The sequence below is a fragment of the Peromyscus leucopus genome, chromosome 14, assembly GCF_004664715.2.
Source record: "Peromyscus leucopus breed LL Stock chromosome 14, UCI_PerLeu_2.1, whole genome shotgun sequence".
In the NCBI taxonomy this organism is placed as follows: Eukaryota; Metazoa; Chordata; class Mammalia; order Rodentia; family Cricetidae; genus Peromyscus; species Peromyscus leucopus.
Genome location: NC_051075.1, coordinates 81394639 through 81401198, shown reverse-complemented (window position 1 = coordinate 81401198; position 6560 = coordinate 81394639). Strand labels below are relative to the sequence as shown.

The following is a 6560-nucleotide window of genomic DNA, read 5'->3' as shown; positions in this document are numbered from 1 at the left end:
ATAGAAGATAAAGTAGGAAGTAGACTTGAACACATTAGCATAGGAGATCACTTCCTAAATATAACACCAGTAGCACAGACACTGAGAGAAACGGGACTTCTTGAAACTGAGAAGCTTTTATAAAGCAAAGGACACGGTTAACAAGACAAAACGACAGCCTACAGAATGGGAAACAATCTTCACCAGCCCCACATCTGACAGAGGACTGATATCCAGAATATATAAAGAACTCAACAAATTAGACATTAAAATGCCCAACAGTACAATTAAGAAATGGGCTATAGAGCTAAACAGAAAATTCTCAACAGAAGAAGCTCAAATGGCTGGAAAACCACTCAGAAATTGCTCAACACCCTTAGTCATCAGGGAAATGCAAATCAAAATGACTGAGATAACGCCTTACACCCATCAGAATAGCTAAGATCAAAATCACTGAAGACAGCTTATATTGGAGAGGATGTGGAGCAAGGGGAACACTCCTACACTTTTGGTGTGAATGCAGACTTGTACAACCACTTTGGAAATCAGCATAGTGCTTTCTTAGGAAATTGGGAATCAACCTCCCGCAAGACTCAGCTATACCACTGTTGGGCATAAACCCAAGGAATGATCAATCATACCAAAAGGACAAATGCTCAGCTATATTCATAGCAGCATTGTTTGTAATTGCCAGAACCTGGAAACAAACTAGATGCCCTTCAACTGAAGGATGGATAAATAAAATGTGGTACATCTACAGAATGGAGTACTACTCAGCAGAGAAAAACAATGACATCATGAGGTTTGCAGGCAAATGGATGGATCTAGAAAAAATGATCCTGAGTGAGGTAATCCAGGCTCAGAAAGACAAACATGGTATGTACTCACTCATAGGAGGATAGTAGACGTAAAACAAAGATGACTAGATTGCTACTCACAACTCCAGGGAGGCTACCTAGTAAAGAGAACCCTAAGAAAGACACAGGGATAGCACAACAACAGAGAAATGGCTAAGATCTACATGAACAACCTGAACGTGAGTGGGGGTAATGAAGGGCAAGGGTCGGGGAAAAGAGAGCTTAGGGGAGGGGGAGTTCCCACCTGGATCAAGAACAGAGAGGGAGAACAGGGAAATATACCATGATAAATCAAGACCCCATGGGAATAGGAAGAAGCAGAGTGCTAGAGAGGGCCCCAGAAATACACAAAGATGCCACCACAATAGACTACTGGCAATGGTCGAGAGAGTGACTGAGCTGACCTGCTCTGTTGATCCGATGGCAGAACACCCTAACTGTCATGATAGAACTCTCATCCAGTGGCTGATGGAAGCAGATGCAGAGATCCATGCCAAGCATCAGCTGGAACTCCCAGTGTCCAATCAGTGAGAGAGAGGAGGGATTATATGATGAGCAAGAGATATTGAGACCATGATTGGGAAAAGCACAGGGACAAATAGCCAAACTATTGGAAATACAGGAACTATGAACCAATAGCTGAGGAGCCTCCATGGAACTGGATCAGGCCCTCTGGATAAGTGAGACAGTTGATTAGCTTGAACTGTTTAGGAGGCCCCCAGACAGTAGGACCGGAACTTATCCTTAGTGCATGAGCTGGCTTTTTGGAACCTAGGGTGTGTGCTGGGACACTTTGTACAGCCTAGGTGAAGGGAGGAGGGAACTGGACCTGCCTGAACTGAATCTACCAAGCTGAGCTGAATACCCAGGGGAGTCCTTGCCTTGGAGGTTGTGGAAATGGGTGGTGGATTGCAAGGAAGGCAGGGTGTAGGGAGGAAGGAGGAAGAACAGGGCAATCCGTGGCTGATATGTAAAATTAAATTAATTATAAAATCAAAAAAATCCTTGCCCTGCATTACAGGGTTGGTAATACAGCAGTAGTGATGTGTGAATCCCATTCACTGTATGACACATTTCTGAGGCATAACAGTAATACTTTTGTGTCAACACTCTGGGACAATTGCTCTGATATACAGATGTATCTGAGGGTAGAAGGATTGAGAATCCAAAGTAGAATTCACTTTTTAATGGGACAACTCATATTATGCCTAAGTCAGCTGAGTTTCAGAATGTTGTTTCCACTAAATTAAAAACAAAACAAAACAAAAAATCCTGAGACCAAAGATGCCACCACTGATAAAGGCTAGATTCACAACCAAGACAAGAAATATTACCACGTGCAGCCTCTTGAGAGTAACAGTGAGAAATAAGCAAATGTGACTTTAGAAAAACGGTTTTTTTCATGATCAGAGAGAAAAAAGTCCCCAAGCCTCTCTGCCCTTAGTGAGTAAGAAGCAAAAACAGAAAACCAGGATTTTTTTCTTTCCAGCTCTGAAGTCTTAGAGTTCCTGGGTTGAGTTAGAGCTCAGTGCCCCCTGCTGGTCCAGACCTCCTCTGCAGGGAGGTTTGTGTCTGGGCTCATGCTGAAGTCTCCTCACTGTGTCTCTTGCACAGTAATAGGTGGCTGTGTCCTCTGTGGTCACAGAGTTCAGCTGCAGGAAGAACTGGTTCTTGGATGTTTCTCTGATGATGGAGATGTGGCTCTTGAAGGATGGGTGTAGTAGGTGCTACCACTATAACTTATGTACCCCATCCACTCCAGCTTCTTCCCTGGGGACTGCCTGATCCAGCTACAGTTATCACTGGTGATGGAGCTACCAGTGACAGAGCAGGTGAGAGACAGTGATTGAGAGGGCTTCACCAGGCCAGGTCCTGACTCCTGAAGCTGTACCTGGGACAGGATTCCTTCAGACAAGAAGAGACAATTCTGTCAATCACAGGTTGTCACAACCCCTCATGGACACTTGTATGAAATGGTAACACTCACCAGGAAGGGCTGTCACCAGACACAGAAGACCCAACAGTATCATCTTCTAGCCTACACCTACTCTTCCTCAGAGGTCAGTCTGCTATGAGAGAGATGTGAGCTCTCACAGTCCAGGAGGGGATTTAACTTAGAGCTAGAAGATGCATTTGCATGTGGGGAGTCAGCCTTGTCTTTATAAATGGGGAGGGTGGATACTACTCCGTTTGTCTGTTACACTGTGGCCATCACTGTATCTGACTTCCTGTGGTATGAATCTGGAATAACAGAGCATGAGGACTGCAGGGATCACAGCAAACACACCTAGACATGACCAACCTCCACTTCCTAGCAAGACCTCCCCACCTCCATTCTGCTCCTGTATTTTGCAGTCTCAGGCCGGTGCCAACCTTCTTTTCACACTCGATTCCTGAGCTCCTGCTTTCTCATTAATCAGAGCACATTGCTTCTGCTTAACTTCAGGTTTCTCACCCATAAAATGAGTTTCCATATATCCTAGAAAATTGGCACACTGTCATATTTTTGTTGCACTGGGTCCACACCTACTTCTTTCTCCATCCAGTTTGTGGAATGTAGAGGAAAAACATCCTCATTTCCTACCATCCAGATACATCATTTTGTTGTCTCTCTTTAGAAATCAAGTGAGTTTCTAGTGAATAAAACAAAAACTAACAGATTGGAACATGACAAAACAATCAAACAAAAGGAAAAGAACCCAAGAAAAGGGAGAAAAAGCAAGTGCAGATGCAGAGACCTCCTGATGTGCAGACTCTGGAATCCCATAAAAAACACAAAATCATAAGGTATGCTACATATGTAAAGAAAATGTAGGATATAATAGAAGATAAATAAATAAATAAATAAATAAATAAATAAATAAATAAATACAACAGAAACCATGTGATGTTATGAGACAAGGAACCTCAAAAACGTATTTGAATTTGATATCTGATGACCATCTACTGCTGGAAATGAAGTTGGTTTCCTCAGTGAGACTCCTTTAGAGAAAACTAATTTTTCATATACAGTTGGTTATCAATTGGAGATAGTGTAGGGGTTGGGGGTGGGCGCTTGTGTGCACTTCTCCTTTCAGCTCTAGGACCCCATCTGGTGCAGACTCAACGGGCTCTGTGCATGTATCTCAGTCTCTCTGAATTTGTATGTGCAACTAGCCTGTTGATGCATAAACCTTATTTCCCTGGTGCATCTATCCCCTCTGGCTCTTACACTCTCTTCTCCTCTTGTTCAGTGTTCCATGAGACTTGAGAGGAGAGATTTGATGAAGAATTCTCAGATAGTGATGAGTTTACCAAGATCTCTCATTCTCAGAATATGGTCTGGCTGTGGGTCTCTGTATGTGTCCTCAACTGGTACAGAAGGACACTTCTCTGACAATGGTTCAGCAAGGCACTGATCTTTGAGTGTAGCAGAATGTCATTATGATTAATTTTATTACAATCTTTTTTTGTAATAACATTTATTATTACCATAGGTTCTTGGACTATCTCTTCTGAGAATCTTGGTCAACCAAGTAGAGTATGGATTCTATTTCTTGTATGGGCCATATGTCAACTCATATATTGTTGGTTACTCCCACAAGCTTCTTTCCACCATTGACTTAGCATACCTTGAGGCTGGATACCATTATAAATCCAAAGAGTTGTAGCTTATGTTGGTGTCACATTTCTACTTTGGAATCACCTTCTGTGTTAGGTTTCCATACTACCCTTCAAATGGACCTAATTTTAGCTCTCTTTCCTCTTATTTTCTTTGTTGCTCCCCTTTTCCTTACCATTCCATTTGATCTTCCCTTCTAGCTTCCTACCATGCATTCACAACTGTCTAAACTATTTCATTTTCCTACAGGAGATCTATCCTCTCCATCCAAATCCCTTAAGACTTAAAGCTCTCTCATGTGAATCTAGAATTTCAACTATGTCCATGCATAATTTGTTTTTGATAGGAGGTACAGTTATAATTATGGGAAGTTGATTGAAACTGTATCACTTAAAGACACTCAACATTGCTGATCATAAATTAGGGGTCATCATTTCATCAGCAATTAGAAATATTAAACCTGTTGTTCTTTTAGAATTATAATTGGCTATCCTGTGCGTTTGTTGAATTTGCCATGAGTGATGTAAGTAGTTTAATAAGAAGAAGCATTAGCCTGAATACTTGTACAGATGTTGCTAATCCCAATGGAGAGAATAAGACCACTACCACAGTTTGAACCAAATTGAAGCATGCTTGATTTAATTGGGGTGAACCCAAGTGTGGGCAAGTGACTGTTCCTAAGTCAGGTTAGAGTGGGCAGCCCTGAATACACCTCTTGGGCCTCTTTTAAGGAGTAATACCTTTAGTAGTTTAACAGAAAGGAGACAATGGATCTATAAAGAACATAAAAAAAATCTGAAAAAACACTAAACAGCCACTCACCATTTGATTAGGATGGTTCAGGGAGGGTCATGAAAGGTCAGAGTATTCTCAAGAAAAAAATCAACGTGATGGGTTGTGAAAGGTCATTTCCCAGGAAACAGAGAGCAACTCAACTCTCACGTTAATTAAAAACTTATTTTTAAAAATTTTAAAAATACAGCACAATTATCCCTGTCTCTAAAATGGAGTCAGGCAGCTTCCTCCATAGAACATCACACATCCTTATTGTCGATTCATCAGCTGATAGACCTCTAGGCTGATTTTAGGTTTTAGCTATTATGAAGAGGGCAACACTGAACACAAATGATCTGGTATCTTTGCCATAGAGAGTCGTCAGGTGTCTGACCAGGAGTTATGTAGCTAGGTCATATGATATTTCTATTTTCAGGTTTAGGAGCAAATTCCAGACAAATTTTCATAGGAACTGTAACAGTTCACACTCTGAACAACCAAGTATCCTGACACCTCTTTACATTACTAATCATCAACAATTGGTTTGCTTTGTTTCTGTAATAAATGCCATTATTACCTTGGTCAGAGGAGTTTTCAAACTCTTTCTTTAATTTGTGAGTCCCTGATGGATCAATATGTTGAAAACAATGAAAAGTGTTTATTACCCATTTGTGTAATGGTTGTGTTTCCATCACATGAAAAAACTATGAAGTTTTTCAAAGCATCACTGCTGTCTGTCTGTAGAATGAGTTCATTCTTGGTCTTTTAAAGAATTAGGAGAGAGCTCTGTGGGTTGTGCCTACAAATTAGGGAAAAACACCATTTCTGGTTTTGTATTTAGTTTCATCCAATACCATGCTTGGAATGCCCTCTCTGTCTTTTGGGTACACAATCCATTAACATAACTGTCAAGTCAGGATTGTCTGATAGAACACTTTGCCCACTTCTTGGTCCCTCTGAGATTCAGAGCAGCAATGAAGCAGAGTTAGGAAGGTCACAGTGATTGAGGTTGGGATTGGAACCTGCATGAACATAGTCTGTTCCTTTAAATTGTCGGATCAGTAAAATTCTGACAGGGTGCGTGCGGAACTCAGGAATGGATGCTTTCTCAGTCTGGGCCTCTGAATAATGTCAATGGACTGCCTCTGCCACCCTTTAGGCCACAAGGATAAGGTCTGGGTGATTTAAAAAGCCTGTTGTGATAGATTTTATAACCCTCTTGCCTGAACTTCCATCACTTACTAAGATGTTTATGAGCTGCTCCCTCCCTCAAGAGAAAAGGGCTAATGTTAAAATGAGCAAAGAGAAAGAATGTTCACTGTAGGAGGGAGACAACAACATTCACAATA

General features: G+C 41.4%; 1 pseudogene; it reads right to left on the bottom strand.

The window, feature by feature from the left end:
* Nucleotides 1–2335: 2335 nt before the first annotated feature.
* On the bottom strand, nt 2336–2912 carry LOC114688594 (annotated as a pseudogene).
* Nucleotides 2913–6560: the final 3648 nt, after the last annotated feature.